Source organism: Myxine glutinosa, chromosome 7 (assembly GCF_964187855.1).
Source record: "Myxine glutinosa chromosome 7, kmMyxGlut1.1, whole genome shotgun sequence".
In the NCBI taxonomy this organism is placed as follows: Eukaryota; Metazoa; Chordata; class Myxini; order Myxiniformes; family Myxinidae; genus Myxine; species Myxine glutinosa.
In genome coordinates, this window is record NC_136267.1 from 82,618,348 (window position 1) to 82,639,391 (window position 21,044).

The following is a 21,044-nucleotide window of genomic DNA, read 5'->3' on the forward strand; positions in this document are numbered from 1 at the left end:
TTGCATGCAAAGATTAATGGCCATACTTATAGAATGTATGCCTCCACGGACGTCATGACGTGCTATGGGTGTGGAGCTTACGGACACGTAAAGAGTTCCTGTCCCGGTTTGGTGAGACCATTAGAAAATCGAGACCAGGTGATTGCAGATTCTCCTCCCTCCCCACCTAATGGGGCGGATGATATGGTAGACTCCTCCCCACGACCTAATGGTGATCGGGAAACAGTTGACTCCTCCCCCTCACCTACTGAGATACGTGGAATGGTAGACCCCTCCCCACAACCAATGGGTGAACAGGAAACAGTAGACCACTCCTCCCTACCTGCTGGTGTGACAAACGTGGTTGATCCCTCTCCTACTGTACAGGACTGTACGGATGACAATATGGAAGGGTTCGTAACAGTGGTTCGTAAAAAAGGACATAAACGTTCATGTCCCGTCGTGAAGGATACAAGCACAGTGCAAAGTAAGGTACTTGTTGTGTCAAACGTGTCGCCGAGCTTGCAAGATGGAGCTTGTGTAGAGAATACCTGTGTGGGATTGCAAACTGAACCGGCACCGGGTTTAAATCTAAGCAATTCGTTTGCACCACTTGCCGAACTGTTTGAGGGTTCTGAGTGTGATATAGACATCGAGAATCCTCGTGCATCTCAGGAGGACACAAGTGGGGATATTGATAACCCTGATGTCTTACATGACATTAATGTAATGGTCACAGAGGTGGGCGCAGGGATGGCCAGGTGTAATGATAAAACAGATAAGTTGGACAGCCCCTCAGAGGAAACCTGTAAGCCTACACGTTTCGAACAAAATAAAAGGGATGATAAGAAGGAAGCTGCATATGACGATGAGCAGCTAAACATGAATGAAAACGATATCCATGTTTCTGATCCTGGGGAGATTTGTGCCTCAGAAATAAGTTTGCATCAGGAAGAGAATGACAAAGATGATGCGTTTGATTTTGATGAACCCTACTCTACCTCGTCAGGTAGTGGGTTTTGTGCCCAAGAGGATGGGGATGGGGACACTGTAGTTACAGAAGATGAAGTTAAAAAATTCCTCGATGAATCCTTCAGGAAAAGGAATGTCAGAATTCAGGATTATTTCCCAAACCTACATGCTTTTCTAAAAATTACTAGAAACATGATTCGTGAACCCCAGCAAGTTGGGATATCAGAACCTCAATTTCAGCGGTTGAGAAAGTGTGCCACTAAGGCAGGAAAAGAACTCCAAGAGGAGGAAAATTAATAAAGAATAAATGAAGGTAACGTCTCAACATAAACGGAGGCCGCAGCTGTATGCGGCGTCTGGAGGTGTTACAACTATTTGAGAAAGAAAAGATTGATTTTTTCATGTTACAAGAGACACACATTAACGAATCTTGTGAAGACGAGTGGCGCAGAATGTTTAAAGGGTGCCATGTTTTCTCCAGTGCGGTTGAAGAAGCTAAAGCGGGGGTGGCAATAATCTTGCATCCTCGCCTTCAACCATCCGAGATTCACTATAGAGAGATTTGTAAGGGTTTCTTGATGGTGGTGGATTTTATTAGCAGCAATCAAAAGGTTAGCATTATTAATGTGTATTGCCCCAGTGACAGCGCTGAAAGGGCTCTATTTCTTCCAAAATTAGCGGATTGTTTAAGCACTGTTGATTTGACTTGTTTAATTTGTATGGGGGGAGACTATAATTGCACACTCAACCCTCGACTGGACAGGAACACTCCTGAGCCACATCCACCCAGTGCAAAGTCCTTGGCACAACTTGTGAAAAAATACAAACTTAGAGATGTATGGCGATTACAAAATCCAAACACCCGTCAATATACATGGGTGTGCTGTGCAAAAAACCAGTTAACCATGGGTCGACTGGACAGATTGTACATGAACCAAGGAATGGTGAATCTGGTTAAGAGAACATGTATAACTCCATCTGGCTTTTCTGATCACCATATGATTGCAATGGATTGTATGTTACCTGGTCATTGCTGTAAGAGTGCACACTGGAATTTCAATGTGAAATTGTTACAAGATGAACATTTTAAAAATGCCTTCAGACTGGTATGGGAAGGATTAGAAAAGAAAAAGTGTTCCTATGTCAATATGCGACAGTGGTGGGACTGTACCAAGTCACAAATTCGGATTTTCTGCCAACAATATTGCTCGTATGCCACTAGTAATACATCTGGGTTGATAAGTGCTCTAAAAGCAGATGTACTTCAATATGAACAAGAAGCTGGAACATCTTTGGGAAGTGACCAATATCAGCAGCTGATAGAAAAAAAGACCCTGCTGGCCGAACTGGTCAAAGAGCGTGCGGCGGGAGCAATGATTCACCTGCGGATGAGCATAATACACCTCGAGACTCCAAACAAAGATTTCTTCAAAATGCAGAAGGCTGCCAACACTTCTCGGCAGATTCAGAGTCTACGCTCTCCCGACGGTGTTCTGACTCTCCAAAGTGACATTAAACATTCACTGCAAGAGTTTTACTCAAACTTGTTTACTCCAAGAACGGTGGATAAAACGATGGCAAATGAGATAATTGAACTTCTCCCATCTCTTTCTGAAGAGCAGCAACTCCAACTGGAATGTGACATTTCTCTGGAGGAGCTCACAACAGCAGTGAAACAACTCGAAGACGGCAAGGCCCCCGGAATTGACGGACTTCCTGCTGAATTTTACAAAGTTTTTTGGAATGTTCTGGGTCCTGCTTTAATTGAGATTTTTCACGAGAGCCTAAATCAGGGGGAATTGCCCTTGAGTTGCAGAAGAGCTGTCTTATGTCTTCTTCCCAAGAAAGGGGATTTGCAGCAGATTACAAACTGGCGGCCTGTGTCATTGTTAAATACTGATTACAAGATTCTGTCAAAAATGCTTGCAATGCGTCTTAAAAAGGTCATCTTGTTCTTAGTTGGGAATGACCAAACGTATTGCATACCTGAACGATCCATGTATGACAGTATTTTCTTGGTTCGAGACTTGATTACTATCGGTCAAACTGCGTCGCATGCTTTTGGGTTATTACTCCTTGACCAGGAGAAAGCTTTTGACAGTGTGGATCACTTTTCTGTTTGCAGTTCTTACGAAAGCAGGATTTGGAGAAAAATTCATTTCTTGCATAAAACTTTTATACAACAATGTATCATGCCTGCTAAAAGTAAATAATAGTCTGTGTCGTCCTTTCCCCTTTCAGCGTGGCATCCGTCAGGGCTGTCCACTGTCAGGCATGTTGTACACACTGTTCATCGAACCCTTACTGGCTCTCCTTCGTACCACTTTATCTGGTTTGTCCTTGTCAAACAATTCCAAAATTGTTACATCAGCATATGCAGATGACCTGTGTGTTGTGGTTAAAAACCAGGAAGATGTTTTTGAGCTATCCCGGTGTTTTGCCAAATTTGAACTTGCTTCATCAGCAAGAGTAAATTGGAACAAAAGTGTAGCTCTTTCTCTGTACCCAGATACCCTATCGGGGTCACAGGCTTCACATATGGTTCCCCCAACTCTTCCAGGAGGAATGTTATGGAAAACGGATGGGTTTAAATACTTAGGCATCCATTTGGGAACTGCAAGCTATATGAAGAAAAACTGGGATGGTTTCTTAGATAACATTAAGCAGAAACTATCAAAGTGGAAAGGGATGCTCCATATCTTGTCACTTAAGGCACGGGTAACGATAATAAACAACCTGGTGCTTCCAATCGTATGGCATAAGATCATAGCACTCCAGCCTCCTCAAGCTCTGATCACCAACATTCAGAGGGATCTAGTTGACTTCTTCTGGGGAGGCCACCACTGGCTTAAGCCAGATGTGCTGTGTAGACCACGTAATTCAGGTGGTCAAAACCTGGTGCACATCCCTAGTCGAATAATGGCTTTTCGGCTAATGACAATTAAACGTCTGCTGTATAGCGAGGTTGTGCCCTGGCGTCCTCTCACGAATACGTTGCTCAGGCAAGTAGGTGGAATGGACTATGACCGGGAACTTTTCCTTATGGACTTGAAACAGGTCGACAGAGCTCGGCTCCCTGCATTTCATCGGTCTCTCCTGAACGCCTGGCAAGCTCTAGGAGTGCAGCGGTTGGAGATCTCTTATGATCCCAGGAGGTTTGTGAATGAGCCATTGTTCCAAAACTCACTATTCGCTGAAGTATCTACCAGCCGAGCTTTTATGGAACATTTTACGAACAATGGGATTAATAAAGTGCGAGATCTTATGGAGCTATCCTTAAAGCGATGGTTGTCTGCCAGCACTGTTTCTGGAAAAATTGGCTTGCGTTCAATTAGAATAGTGAGCAGGGTCATAAAGATTGTATCCCAGACTTTTTTAGATTTAAACATTGGGTGGAATGGGGTAAATGAAGAAGTAGACTTTCGTTTAACCTTCCCTGAACTCTCAGTCACTGCCCAGGAACAACATGGTGTGTTTTCCTCTCACAGCGAAGAATCCAGTGTGTTCCACATCATGGGAAAAGGGCAATGTATAGAATTTGTCTAGAGGTGTGCTTACCGGGCTGTGCAGCACCCTTAAGGAACAAGTGGAAAGAGTCTTTACCTGCAGGAGCATTTCTCACTCCAAATTGGGATGAAATGTACAGGAGTCCTACTGTTGGACGTACAGGAGACCTAAATTGGTCGACTGGTCCATCACGCCCTGGCCACACAGGTGTTAGTTCAGAAGTTTAACCCTGCTGTGTCTAATTTATGTCCTTTTTGTGGTAATGTTGAACATTTGTATCATGCGTTTATTGAGTGCAAGAGATTGTCATCTCTGTTTCTGTATCTGAGCCGAATCTTTTGTAAATTCAAAATTGTTTTTTCTGTTACAATCTTTGTTTATGGACTTGCATGTAATACTAGGAAAAACTCTGTGATTTTTCTTTTGAATTTTTTGCTTGGAATTGCTAAGCTTGCAATTTATAAAACCAGAAAAGCCAGATTAGGTAGTGGAAAAAATGAAAATGCACTTTTTTGTTTCATCGGGATGGTGTCAGCACGTATAAAGCTCGAACATGCTTATCATGTAAACATGGGGAACCTTCTTGTGTTTGAAGAGTTATGGGGCATGGGGGGTGTTTTGTGCAAATGCATTGGAAATGAGGTTTTCATTTGTATGTAAAGTGGAGTTGGAATACTTTGGGTTTATACTTTTATAATAAAAGGACACAAAAGTCAAAGTCTCTCTCGCTCTTTCTCTCTCTGTCTCTTTCTCTCTCGCTCTTTCTCTCTCTCTCTTTCTTTCTCTCTCTGTCTCTTTCTCTCTCTCTCTTTCTCTCCCCCTCTCTCTCTTTCTCTCTCTCTCTTTCTCTCTCTTTCTCTCTCTTTCTCTCTCTCTCTTTCTCTCTCTTTCTCTCTCTCTCTTTCTTTCTCTCTCTCTTTCTCTCTCTCTCTTTCTTTCTCTCTCTGTCTCTTTCTCTCTCTCTCTTTCTCTCCGCCTCTCTCTCTTTCTCTCTCTCTCTCTTTCTCTCTCTTTCTCTCTCTCTCTCTTTCTTTCTCTCTCTCTATTTCTCTCTGTCTCTTTCTCTCTCTCTCTTTCTCTTTCTCTATCTCTATTGCTTCCTCACTCTCTAACGTTGTCATGATCCTGACTTCATGAAGGCAGGGGTACATTATCCTGGATGAGGGAGATCTCTGGGTAGCTCCTGTGAGATCGATCTGCTGTCTCCGTGCTACGGGATTGTTCGAGAGAACCTTCTAGGGCTATACAACAACAACTTTGATAACTTTGTTTTTTCTATTTTGTGGGACAGAATTGTTTTAGAAATACGTGATTCTACTGCACAATCCAGATTGCTGAAAAAACCCATTTAATCTCATACTTGAAAGGTTCATTGACATCTATAAAATACCTGATTCAGTCAATAAAATGCATATAGAAGATATTCTTGAAAACACACAATGATTTGCAGAAGAGGCCAAGTCCCAATTTGATAAATCGAGAGTGTGATTACACATTTTGTGACTGCACTCACCTCATGGAGAAAGCATATTGGCAACTTGGGGTAAAATGTGCAAATTGTTCCATGAGAACTTGGTTTCTATACACCTCGAACAATAAACAAGTGCTTCAGATCACTGGAAATACCTCATCAGATGAAGAGTCGATAAATTCCATTAAACGGGGTGGTGTAAAATAAATAAAACGTCACTTGCTCGTTTGGAATTATGATGTATCCTGATTGACTCGTTTATCCATCGATCTACTGTCTGTTCACGATGCAGAAAACTCGAGCGAACGACTAAAAAAAACAAATATTGGAATGATGCAGAGACAACGCCAATGGGCATTTATCGCAAAACTATCCGCAACTCCAAGAACAGTAAGAAATACGATGTTTAATTTGTGGAACTCGAGGAAGACTTTACCCCTCCTTCGACATGAAGCAGGTGAGCAGATGAACCTCATCACAGTCAACCACGACAACGTAGACAATTACCCAGTAACTCTCATCGACAATTACCCAGTAACTCTCATAGACAACTACCCAGTAACTCTCAAAGACAATTACCCAGTAACTCTCATAGACAATTACCCAGTAACTCTCATAGACAATTACCCAGTAACTCTCATGGACAATTACCCAGTAACTCTCATAGACAATTACCCAGTAACTCTCATAGACAATTACCCAGTAACTCCCATAGACAATTACCCAGTAACTCTCATAGACAATTACCCAGTAACTCCCATTGACAATTACCCAGTAACTCTCACAGACAATTACCCAGTAACTCTCATAGACAATTACCCAGTAACTCTCATAGACAATTACCCAGTAACTCTCATAGACAATTACCCAGTAACTCTCATAAACAATTACCCAGTAACTCTCATAAACAATTACCCAGTAACTCTCATAGACAATTACCCAGTAACTCTCATAAACAATTACCCAGTAACTCTCATAGACAATTACCCAGTAACTCCCATAAACAATTACCCAGTAACTCCCATGGACAATTACCCAGTAACTCTCATAGACAATTACCCAGTAACGCTCATAGACAATTACCCAGTAACTCTCATAGACAATTAACCAGTAACTCTCATAGACAATTAACCAGTAACTCTCATAGACAATTACCCAGTAACTCTCATAGACAATTACCCAGTAACTCTCATAGACAATTACCCAGTAACGCTCATAGACAATTACCCAGTAACTCTCATAGACAATTAACCAGTAACTCTCATAGACAATTAACCAGTAACTCTCATAGACAATTACCCAGCTTGAGTATTGAATCCCAAATTGGGCACACTTCCAGGTCGACAACATTCTCAATCACATCTTCAGAAAAAGACATATTGTGATAAAGATTGATTTTCCTAATTCAATACTTTCGTCGATATGGCAACGAACATGATCTGCCAACCCAATTGTTTTTCAGTTGACTGACCCTCAGTGCAGTGAGCTGAAAAGTGCATAGTTAAGGAAAGAGGTGAACTTGGTGATGATGCAGTTATTACCTCCACCACCAAATGTGGATGGAGGTTATATTTTCACCCCCGTTTGTCTGTTTGTGAATAGGATATCTCAAAAAGTTGTGGATGCATTCAGACGAAACTTGGTGGACATGTTGGGTGTGTGATGAGGAAGAATTGATACGATTTTGGTGTAGATCCGTATCCGGATCAGATAAGTTTTTAAAAGTGATTCTTCACCATTGAGTGATAGGGTTAAAACCGATACATAGCACGATATCTCCAAAAGTTATGGACGGATTTGGACGAAACTTGGTGGACCGTTTGAGTGTCTGACAAGGACAAATACATTCGATTTTGGTGAAAATCCGAATCCGGATACGAGAATTTTTAAATCTTCTTAAGTGATTCTTCACTATTATGTGATAGGGCCAAAAACGATATAGAGCATGATTTTTCAAAAAGTTGTCGACGGATTATGAAAAAACTTGGTGCATGAGTTAGTTAGGCGACAAGAACAAGCAGATTCGATTTTGGTTCAGGTCCGAATCCAGAACCGGCCTATCAGTGGGATACAAAACGTAAACTGTTCAGCCTGGCGGAGATATGCTCTCTACCGAGTGCCTTCTAGTTTCCATTATTTTTTAAACTTTCCTTGCAATATTATAGTTAGTTTTGGTAGTCTGAAAATTAATGGTGGTGGGAGAGCCAATTGCTGAAATTTTAAGTGTCGAATGCTGGTGCTCATAGAAAACCGGACTTAAACATTTTTTTGCAGGAACCTCATGCCATACTTGTTTCCCAAGGTGAATGAAAAGTCTGATGAGAACTCGGGTACTTATTCAAACAAATAGTAAATGAGGTAAAATCAATGCCAAAAATATTAAAATAGTACAGCTTCCTGTTTTTCGAATACGGTGGAAATTCCACAAACTACAAATTGGAAACTTGGAAAAACAAACAACATGGCTTTGAAAAATAAATAGGAAAGGGGTAAGAAAATCAACTGCGATTGAGAGAACAGGGTAATGTGGAGCAGCAATTATCGGCCTCATGGCAGTAACAGAGATTTGCAACGTAAAATGGAACGTTTTTCTGCTCCTGCCTGCCAGCTCTGAGATAATCTCTTCCATCAGGACATAAACACACAGGGCCAGGCGTTTTGCATTGCAATGCTGGAGATTTAACTCAATTCTTCATGAGCATGGTGAATAGTAGAAGGGTGTTGCTATTTGGTTTGGGTTTGTGGGACAGCCAAGAGGTATATGCTTATTCGTCTTTAAGCCGTCAAGCCTGGGATCAAATATCAACCCGGCTATAAACTGCCATCCTGGTGTTTCACAGGAGGGGCATTTATCAATGTGTGTGACGTCACTCTGATGGACGTTAAAATGGGTGTTCTGTGCACTTGTATCAATTTGTGGATGTTAAAAATCCCACGGTGCCCTTGGTGAAGAGTACCCGAACCATTGACGGAACCCGAGCCAAATTCAGAAAGCTCTAAGCGAAAGGGTGCACTGCATCAACAGTACTGCAATGGCCCTGGGAGAACTCGCAACCACGTGCTGCATAAAAAACAACAACATTTATTACTTGCGAAAATCAAAGATTTTTCAAGTATATCAGTTGGTCTTGTGCGTTATTATGTCTGTCTGCTTGTCTGTATGGCAATCACCTACAGGTCCCAAATTTAATCCGATCTTCACGAAACTTCACCAAATTATCCGAATGACATTAATTGACATCAGATTGACAAAATTATTAATTTTCCTTCTCCATATTATCATAACTAGGGCATTGCCCGTACTATATCTATATCTAAAATTATATCCCCCCCCCTCTATTTACATGAAATGGTTTGGTCCAAAGCGAACGGCTTGCGAGTACGGTGACAATCCCCCCCCTCTATTTACATGCAATGGTTTGGTCCAAAGCGAACGGCTTCCGGAGTTTGGTAAAGAAATCGCCATCGCGTGCACAAACGCGCAGGAAAGCGAATGAATCGCAAATTCGGTTTTATTAGTTTTAAAACATAGTTTAACGCCAACATAGTTTGCAAACGTGAAATAAATGAATACGCTCTCAAATGTGCCATCCGAGGCAGAGTGTGTCCTCCACGTTCGGCACACGCGATCGTTCGCTGCTCTCTGATTGGTTGAATCGTTTTTTGGACATAGCTCGGTAAGTAATTGTCCGATTAATATGAAACCTTGAAAAGGCACATCCTCGGGTCCCTAGCAATATACCTGGCAAGTTAAAAGTATATCGGACCCGTGGTTGTCGAGAAACAGCGGTCACAGACAAACAGACGTACAAACGTACAGAGATTACTGGAATTATAGATAGACTAGGGCATTGCCCGTACTATATCTATATCTAAAATTATATCCCCCCCCCCCCTCTATTTACATGAAATGGTTTGGTCCAAAGCGAACGGCTTGCGAGTACGGTGACAATCCCCCCCCTCTATTTACATGCAATGGTTTGGTCCAAAGCGAACGGCTTCCGGAGTTTGGTAAAGAAATCGCCATCGCGTGCACAAACGCGCAGGAAAGCGAATGAATCGCAAATTCGGTTTTATTAGTTTTAAAACATAGTTTAACGCCAACATAGTTTGCAAACGTGAAATAAATGAATACGCTCTCAAATGTGCCATCCGAGGCAGAGTGTGTCCTCCACGTTCGGCACACGCGATCGTTCGCTGCTCTCTGATTGGTTGAATCGTTTTTTGGACATAGCTCGGTAAGTAATTGTCCGATTAATATGAAACCTTGAAAAGGCACATCCTCGGGTCCCCAGCAATATACCTGGCAAGTTAAAAGTATATCGGACCCGTGGTTGTCGAGAAACAGCGGTCACAGACAAACAGACGTACAGACGTACAGACGTACAGACGTACAAACGTACAAACGTACAGAGATTACTGGAATTATAGATAGATAAAGCTTTGGTGAAACTGATGACAATAGCTCAAAAACTTTACGGCCCAGACACACACACACACACACACACACACACACACACACACACACACACACACACACACACACACACAGACACACAGAAGTGATTACAAAACTCTGTCTCCTGTGCTCATGAAATACAGAAATATCTAATTACCCTGCGCTTGCGAAGCGAAACGTGAGGTTAAGCATTCAGTTACGTATGTGTGCCGTGTGTCATGTGCCGTGTGCCGTACATGTACCGTACGTGTCTGCATTTAAAAAAATAATTTTCTCGGCAACCGTTGGTCCGATTGACATGAAATTTTCACCAAAGGAGCGCCTCCTCCTGTAGAATATATTAATGATTATTATGACGTCATAGATCACGTGGTACAGGCGCCATCTTGGAAAAACTTCGCACCTCTATATCTCTGAAACCACTCCATGGAAAAAATTGAGACCTGGCTCATTGTCAACTACTCCCCATGGGGAATAAGATATGTTAATGACGATGTCATCGGTGCCTTTGTTATGACGTCATAATTGGACAAATACAACACATCCATCCGATCATTATTAATTTCTTTTCAGCAACTGTTGGTCTGATGGACATGAAATTTTCACCATCGGAGCGCCTCCTCCTTTAGAATATTTTAATGATAATCATGACGTCATCGGTCATGTGGTACAGGCGCCATCTTGGAAAAAACGAAAAATGTTGCACTTCTATATCTCCAAAACCGCTGCATGGAAAAAATTGAAACATGGCTCATTGTAAAGAACTCCATATGGGGAATAGGTGCTGTTAACGATGACGTCATTGGTGCCATAATTATGACGTCGTAATTCGGCAGGGAAAACGCTTAGTCTGATCAGTGTGAAATGTATTGAGCGTGATCTATGCAAATATTATATTAGAGAATATAAATTTATGATGTCATCACTCACGTGGTCTGCCAGCCATATTGGATCAAAGAAAAAAAATGTTCAAAAACAGAATAGTGGCTCGCAACAAGTTGACTGCGCAGGGTAAGTATTCTTTGAATACCATCTAGTTTAGATAAATATTCAGCACCCTGAGTCAATACCTCAAGAAGCACCTTTGGCAGCGATTACAGCTTTGAGTCTTCTTGGGAATGTCTGTGTCAGCTTTGCTGGGCTTTGGTTGGGCCACTCAGGGGCTTTCAAGTTCTTGTTCTGAAGCTATTCCAATGTTGTGTTGGTTTTATATTTGGGCTCGTTGTCCTGTTGGAACATAAATTTTCGCAACAGTCTAAGGTCTTTTGCCCTCTGAAGCAGGTTATCCTCAAGGATTTTACTGTATATGGCTCCATTCATTGTTCCCTATATCCGTACAAGTCTCCCATTCCCTGCTGCTGACAAACATCCCCATAGCATGATGCTGCCACCACCATGCTTCACGGTGGGGATGGTGTTAGATGGGTGATGGGGCTGTGCTCAGTTTCTGCAAGACGTAGCACTTTACATTCATTTTTTGTCAGAGTTCAATTTTCGTCTCATCAGACCACAAAATATTTTGCTTCATGCTCTCAGAGTCTTTCACGTGCTTTTTGCAAACTCCAGGCATGCTGTCATGTGCCTTTTTCTCAGGTGTGGCTTCCGTCTGGCCACTGTCCCATAAAGCCTAGATTTGTGAAGGGCTGGAGAGACTGTTGTCCTTCTGGCTGGTTCTCCCATCGCAGACAAGGAAGTCTGCAGCTCTGTCTGAGAGGTCATTGGTTCTTGGTCACCTCCATGATGAAGGTCCTTATTGTCCAGTAACTCAGTTTGGTTGGACGGCCAGCTCTATGAAGAGTCTGCATAGTTCCATATTCTTTCCATTTCCTAACAATGGAGCTCAATGTGCTCTTGGGAACTTTCAACACTCCAGAAATTGTTTTATACCCTTCCCCAGATCTATGCCTCCTCACAATTATATCTCGGAGTTCACTGGACAGTTCCTTTGACTTCATGGTCGAGTTTCTGCTCTGACATGCACTGTCACTGTGAGGCATTATATAGAAAGGTGTGTTTCTTTCTAAATCATGTACAATCAATTGAATTGGCTACAGGAGGACTCCAATCATGTTATATAGACATCTCAAGGGTTTTCAATGGAAATTGGATGCACCTGAGCTCAATTTGGAGTGCCATCGCAAAGGGGATGAATATTTAATGACTCAAGACATTTCAGCTTTTCATTTTTAATTAATTTGTAAACATTTCGCAAAAAAAAAATCCACTTTGAAATTAGTAGACCAGTGACCAAAAATCTCAATATAATCCATTTTTAAATCAGGCTGTAACACAACAAAATATGAAAAAAGTCAAGGGGTGTGAATACTTTCAGAAGGAACTATAGATATTATATAAAACAATGGAGAATCAATCCATGACTGCCCATGAACATTTTCAAAGATAATAATTTTCAGACCATACTCCATTGTAGAATAAATGGCAATGCTGCCCTTTGAAATGGCAGGAACTTCAATTTTGCCAATGTGCTGCCACATAATGTCTTACTCTTATGGAAAGGAGCCGAACACCTCCTCCACAGTGCTTGCATATTTGTTGATGCAGCACCAAGTGTAAGAAACATCAGGCTCATCATCATCTATGGTTAGGTCGAGAATCAAAGCAGGAACCGGTCGCTCAAAGTTGAGTACCCTACTTCTGAACATATTATGTCCGCCGTTTGACGAATGCAAACAGAATATTCACAAGGAGTTTCACAGCATAATGACATAAACACCATTGCCTGCTGGAGCATCCAGAGCACTTATTAGAAACGACAATTCCATCCAATCATCATCCATAGTATTTATTTTCAGCTTTTAAAGGAGGAACAAAAGGCCTTTGTTAAATGAGGGATGAGATTAAAATGAGATCATTTTATTGAATTTAGCAAATGCATTTGGTGTGAAAATTGAAACTTAATGAAGCAGTTACTCTTCCATGCGTTGGCTGCATGGGAAATGCAAATGCAATTGTAGCTGCTGCTTTGAAGCAGCTACAATTGAAGTAGCTACAATTGAAGCAGGTTTGCAAACGGACTGATTTGTTCTGTCGGGTGGGGAAAGGGCAGTTGTGGAGGAGGTGAGAAAGGAGAAAAATTCGTCATTGAGTAAAAAGGGAAGGAGGCCATAAGGTGGTGCCCTCCACCTCACCACCCATTAAGATCGAGACTCACACGGGGTTATCAGCAGTCCCAGACCCACATGGGAAAAATAGCCACAGAAATCCTACCTAACTACATGAAAAAGAAAATACAAATGAGACACGATACAATCTGATGTATGGCTGGAAGGGCACTCAGTAAAGCGCATACCTCCACCAGGCTCATTAGTTTACGTATTGTATCCCATGGATAGGCCGGATCAGGATTCTGACCTGAACCAAAATTGAATCGGCTTGTTCTTGTCACATAACCAACGCATCCACCTAGTTTTGTCATAACTCGTCCACAACCTTTTGAGATGTCATGCTATATATCATTTTGCCCCATCTCTCAATGGTGGAGAATCACTTAAAGATTTTAAAAAACCTCCAGATTTAGATCTTCACCAAAATCTAAACAATTCGTCCTTGTCAAACACACAACCTGTCCACCAAGTTTAGTCTGAATCCATTCATAGCTTTTTGTGGTATCCTGCATACAAACAGACAGACAACCAGACATGGGTGACAAGATAACCTATGCTCCTATAAGGGAAAAATGCAATGCACCATGGTAGTTGTCATGTAAACTGTGTTTAGTTGTCATGCAAGCAATCAGAAAATTCCACACCTGCAGACGGACTATAAAAGTACAGGCGGTTTGCATCATTGTAGTGTGGTGAATACAACCTGGCTACTGGGAAGACAAAGTTTCAGCAAGTGAAGGCAACTCCATGTAGCAGATTGCAGCCTGACTTCATGCTTCAACAGGAGCTGAATGTAAGACTGAGGATACATGAAAATGGTATTGTTGAAAAACAAGAACCCAAACTCTCCAAAGGTGATGTTAAGCACCCACCAGCAATATCCTTCAGCCAACATTTCTTAAACAATGGCAGCCCAACACTTGGGAAGGGAATCAATCCATGGACGCGTTTCTAGCTCTGTGACCTTCACCTCTGTTGAGAGATGCCATTTTTATATAAAAATGTTTAAAACATTCAAAATGACCACAAAGCTAAGGATATTTAAAAAAAAAACAGACATGGCGAAACAAGGCTTGTAAAACGAATACACATGCACCTTGGCCAGAAGGATAAAACTTACGTACATTCAAAAATGCACACATCCTCGCCCACAGGCCCAAAATGGAATGCCACACTATGAATGTTGAGGACCAGTGGCTATCTCTGTTGAGAGATGTCTTTTTATATCTAAAAATGTAAATAAGATCAAGCATTATAAAAAAGCGAACGATGTTATCCACAAGTGCAAATCTTGTCAAACTAGTGTATACATGCTCTTTAGCCCAAAGGCCAAAGCACATCGTAAAACAAACACATGTATCCCAACCGATTGGGCTAAATGCATCTTCTTACGACAGGGCTCGACGTTCATGGGTACTAGAGGCAACTAATTTTAGCGTTGGGCACTCAGAATCGCAAAATGAACCTCAATTTTGACCCAAAATTTACGATCACCATGATCGGAAAATCCTCTCCATCTCTTTGCCTCTCTATCTCTCTCTAGTGGCTAGCCTCTCCATATCTAGAAAATCCTCTGTCTTTGCCTCTCTATCTCTCTCTATCCTCTCCATATCTAGAAAATCCTCTGTCTTTGCCTCTCTATCTCTCTCTAGCGGCTAGCCTCTCCATATGTAGAAAATCCTCTGTCTTTGCCTCTCTATCTCTCTCTATCCTCTCCATCTCTAGAAAATCCTCTCTATCTCTTTGCCTCTCCATCTCTTTCTAGCGGCTAGCCTCTCCATATCTAGAAAATCCTATGTCTTTGCCTCTCTATCTCTCTCTATCCTCTCCATATCTAGAAAATCCTATGTCTTTGCCTCTCTATCTCTCTCTATCCTCTCCATCTCTAGAAAATCCTATGTCTTTGCCTCTCTATCTCTCTCTATCCTCTCCATCTCTAGAAAATCCTCTCTATCTCTTTGCCTCTCCATCTCTCTCTATCCTCTCCATCTCTAGAAAATCCTCTCTATCTCTTTGCCTCTCTATCTCTCTCTATCCTCTCCATATCTAGAAAATCCTATGTCTTTGCCTCTCTATCTCTCTCTATCCTCTCCATCTCTAGAAAATCCTCTCTATCTCTTTGCCTCTCCATCTCTCTCTCGCGGCTAGCCTCTCCATATCTAGAAAATCCTATGTCTTTGCCTCTCTATCTCTCTCTATCCTCTCCATATCTAGAAAATCCTATGTCTTTGCCTCTCTATCTCTCTCTATCCTCTCCATCTCTAGAAAATCCTCTCTATCTCTTTGCCTCTCCATCTCTCTCTCGCGGCTAGCCTCTCCATATCTAGAAAATCCTATGTCTTTGCCTCTCTATCTCTCTCTATCCTCTCCATATCTAGAAAATCCTATGTCTTTGCCCCTCTATCTCTCTCTATCCTCTCCATCTCTAGAAAATCCTCTCTATCTCTTTGCCTCTCCATCTCTCTCTATCCTCTCCATCTCTAGAAAATCCTCTCTATCTCTTTGCCTCTCTATCTCTCTCTAGCGGCTAGCCTCTCCATATCTAGAAAATCCTATGTCTTTGCCTCTCTATCTCTCTCTATCCTCTCCATCTCCAGAAAATCCTCTCTATCTCTTTGCCTCTCCATCTCTAGAAAATCCTCTCTATCTCTTTGCCTCTCCATCTCTCTCTATCCTCTCCATCTCCAGAAAATCCTCTCTATCTCTTTGCCTCTCCATCTCTCTCTATCATCTCCATCTCTAGAAAATCCTATGTCTTTGCCTCTCGATCTCGCTCTATCCTCTCCATCTCTGGAAAATCCTCTCTATCTCTTTGCTGATGACTCCACTATCTGCCGCTCCATTCCTCATCCCTCGGATCGGCAGTCTGCAGCCTCTTCACTCTCTGCAGACCTGGACAAAATCACAGACTGGTCAAACAAGTGGAACATGTCTTTCAATCCTGACAAATCTCACACTCTTACTTTGTCTCTCCGAAAAGACCGACTGGACAACCCTCCCATCTACTTTCTCAACAATCCTCTCCAAGAAGTTCTGTCGCTCAAGCTTTTGGGTCTCACTATCTGCCATGATCTTTCTTGGGAAAACCACATTTCCAAGCTAGCCTCCAAAGCCAGTCGCCAACTGGGCATCCTCCGTCGTGCGAAATCCTTCCTTGGCACACCTGAGCTCCTCACCACATACAAGGCTTTCATCCGCAGCTCAATGGATGCTGTTCTCCCCTCTGGGCCGGTGCTCCTGCCTCACACCTAGCTCGGCTTCACGCTGTTGAAAACAAAGCGTTCAGAATCATTGGAATCTCCCGTAATGAAGCTAACTCCGAGGGCCTTTCACTCACTCACATCAGGCAGGTTGGTGGTGTTTCTGTCTTCTACCGACTACTCTCTGGCCTTGAACCCCCGGCTCTGTCTGTGCTCTGTCCCCCAAATATTCCTGCAGGAGGCACAAGATCTGCCAGTAACCCTCTTATGGTGAATCTGCCAAAATCAAGACTCTCTGCTCACCTTCACTCTTTCATTCCTCTTTTCTCCCGCCTCTGGAACAAACTCCCCCACTTTCTTCAATCCCACTCCTCCCTTCAGGTCTTTAAAACAGCTGTTCACCACCATCTCTTATCTTCCCCCATCCCAAACCTTGATCTTTTCTACCCCCGTTAAAACACCCCAAATCCACCTCTTTCAACCTCCAACTTGTTTCCTGAAATTCCTAGTAGTGTTCATTTACTTTATACTGTTCACACCTCCCCCCACCAGCCCTCTTCCTTCCACAGATTTACTGACGTCCCTGTTCTCTACTGTTGTTGTGCTTATATGCTTTCCTCTCCCCCCTCTTCTCTCCCACTCCCTTTATTGTACGCTTTTGTGTCTGTTCATGTTTTCGTGTTTAATGTGTTAGCTCTTACATGAGCCTCGACTCTGTATACCAAAAAAAAAAAATCGGAGTGACCCGGGTTTTGAAATCCACTCCGTACAATGAAACATCGCCAAACTCAGAGGTACAATTAATAATTCTCAAATGCAGTACAATCACACGTGGTCTGCCGGAAGGTACAGCAAACTTGCAAATACATGAAGCAAGATGTGAAAACGATTTGTTGATTACGATTCACAATTTGATAATCACCTCTGAGCTCTTTCAAAAATAACATTTTTACAAGCAGGGGGAAATGTACACAAGCAGGGGGAAATCCAGGGGGGGGGGGGGGGTTCACTGGGTGCACGTGCCCCCATTGAACCGGCCTATCTTCCTCCCTCCGCCGCTGCCATATTTACTTCCACCATCTGCAATGGACGGTGGTAATGTTTTCAATCCTGTCTGTTTGTTGTGTGCAGGATATCTCAAAAATGTTATTGATGGTTTTAGGATTGAATCTGGTGGATGGGTTATGTGTGTGTGCCAACGAAGAATTGATTCGATTTTGGTGAAGATCCGGATATGATAATTTCCTAAGTGATTCTTCATTATGAAGTGCGATCAAGCAAAAACGACACATAGTCATTTTTGATATTTCAAAGAGTCATGGACGGATTTGGTCGAAACTTGATGGAGATGTTGTGTGTGTGACAAGGACAAAGTGATTCAATTTTGGTGAAGATCCGAATACAAATCCAGATACGAGAGGTTTTTTTTTTTAATTTTTAAGTGATTCTTCAATATTGCGAGTTGGGGCCAAAAATGATATATATTGTTGCGGTTTTGGGAATAAAGGCAACTCTCCCCCCCCCCCCCCCCCCCCCATAGTTAGTTACACCACAACATGTAGCCTCGCTAAGTTAGTTATTTCTTATTAAATGTGAAGTATAGTCTCCTTCCCAGTGTTAGTATGCGTTGAGGCAGGCAGGTAATGGTAGGCCTCATTGCAGCCTGAAGTGCCATGTCATAGGCCTAGGCCAGGCCTTGCAGGCCCGAGGTAGGAGATGGAGGGCGTGGCCGGAGAGCAGTGAGCAGCCAATGGGAGCTGAAGGGAGTGGCCGAGGGTGACCAATAAGGGGCTGTTACGACATGTGACCCCAGGCGGCCAATGGAGGCCAGTGGAACATTCGAGTGGGGCTCCGGTGGGGGGGGGGGGGGGGGCTATAAAACTCGGCCCGGACCCCCCGCTCTCTCTCTCTCTGGATTCTCTGGCTCGGACTCTGAACTCTCTCTGCCCCGACGCTCTCTCTCTCTGCCTGGACTCCCTGCATATAGACGCTCTCGGCCACGCGCGCTCTGCCTCGCTGAACTTGAGATACGCTCCTCGGATTCTTGCTACGTGCACGACCGTGATCAATGCACCTGCCGTGAACATCCCCGGCTGTAGTGTCCTGTGGTTGGAGCGATCCTTGGGGGTATCCGCCAAATGAGCCCATCCAGGCAAACTGCACGAGCGGCCACGCTTTGGGCGCATTCCCCTCTTCCTTCCCTTCCCCGAACGAATCTGAGGGCCCTTGTCTGGGAACGTAGGTAAAGCCGTTAAGATTCTTCAATGTGTCCTTTTCCTGTGAATATTGAAATAAATCCTGTGGTTTGTTTCCAACCTGGTCGTCATCGTCCTTTCACCATTGGCCTAGCATTGCACGAATTAAAACCGCTCGATCGGGTTCAATAGTGATTAACGGCACGAGTTACGCAACGCACAAACCGCTCAGGCGTTCAATACCAGCGTGACTCGTGCGAGGTTCAGTCCCCGTTCTCACGGCTGCGTGTTTCGAAGGTACTCGGGTCGTGACCGTTAACCCTTCCACGCGTAGCTGCGGGCTCGGTGGCTGGAATTGCTTCACAATCCGTCCACCACGAGTGTAGTGTGGGTGGCGGCCTCGTGGATTCAGAGCTCGAGGGGGAGCAGGGCTTAACCCCCCCCCCCCACCCCCTCAGTACGTCGACGAGCTCGAGATCCGCAACAAAATTGGTGTCCGGGAGTGGGATAATTGGACCTGGAGTGCACTCCACGTACTCAAAATTATGAGCGTACAAAAATTTAGTTTAAAAACTAATTTTTTTGAGTTCGTGCAATGCCTGGCCAAGACGACCAGGTGCCGGTGGGAGTAGAAAATACAGACGAATTAATGACCCAGGACCAGCAGGAAGAATTGTTAGAAAGGGAAGTTGATGAGGGTGCAGCAGGAGGAGGAGAAAATGGCGGCGGAAGCCGAGCCCGCTGTGCAAACCGGGTTTAACATTGAATTATTCCTAATTCAAATGAAAGCATCCTTTGAGGTGCAAATGGCAGAGTCAAAAAGGGAAATGAATAAAATGGGTGAAAAGATGGACACCATGAGAGAGGAAACAAACGGCAATTGGATAAAGATGCTTGATCGGATGGACACCGAAATAATCGAATCCAGGTGCAACATGGACACAATGGGGGAGGACATTGGGCATAAGCCGAGCGAAGAGGTGGCAGTGGTGCGCGACGAGGTGAAGCGGTGCGAGGAACGCATAGAAGGGGAGATTTCGGCGGCGCACCGGGAAATAAAGGAGGTAATTTTGGAAAAAGAAGGAATGATTGGAATTTAAAAAACGGAAGGAGAGACAGGGAGTGAATTACGGGAGAAAGTAGTGGCGTGTGTACAAAGTTTGTGTTCACACCGATGTTACGGATTCGTCACTTCCATTGTTGTGGTTTTCATCCACTGTAAGCATTTTTGGTGCCATGTACTGTTATTGTTATCGTTTCAGTGAAATGGTGATAACTGTTTGCAAAAGGTAAAAAAATAATGTTTTAAAAGAAACCGGAAACCGGATCGAGAAAAAACGGATGAAGAAGAGGAGGAAGGAGAAGCGGAGCAAGTGAGGTGGAGAAGAAGCCGAGTTGCTTTGAGGTCTTGAGCAAACGCTGGCGAACGGGGGGTCACGAGCGAACTTTGGGTTTCCTGGGAAAGGGATTCCTGTGACAGAGTGGTTATCGCTGTGACAGATAAACCTGCGTGACAGGTTTTGCGGTTGATTCCGAAAAGAATCATTGGAGTGCAGGTAACGCCTCCAGTACGGGCCCGTTGGCCATTTTGCCTTGCTCCCGATTTTGCATCGCTCCAGGCTTTTCACCTCGCTACAACCATTTCACCGCATCCAGCCGTTAGCCTGGTTTGCGTGTGTAACGTGGATTTTGAGTGGGAATTTGCGGTTCACCGTTTGGGAGCCGTTGAACGTTCATACCCGAAGGTGTGATTTCCCAGTCGCCTCTTGAGGGCACCTTTGCACATCTTTGGCAGCGTGACTGTCAGCCGAACGGGATTCTGGGTGATACGACATCGTTCTTACGATCACCGGAGCGTGGATCGCCTTTGGCTTGATGCCGAGACATAAACTTTGGGAATGTTCTTTTCACTCACTTGGAGCACAGTGAGTTATATTGTATGAAACTGATGGTAACATCATAGGAATGATATATTTGTTGTACAATTGATTAATATTGTTCTTGTACTGTTATTCTTGTGTGACCTTAATACAATACTTGTTTGTTGGTAACAATTGGTGTGGTTTCACCATTGGTCTTTGACACACAGAATAACACATCTTTCTGCCATGACTCCATTCGGGGCTCGGAGGTACA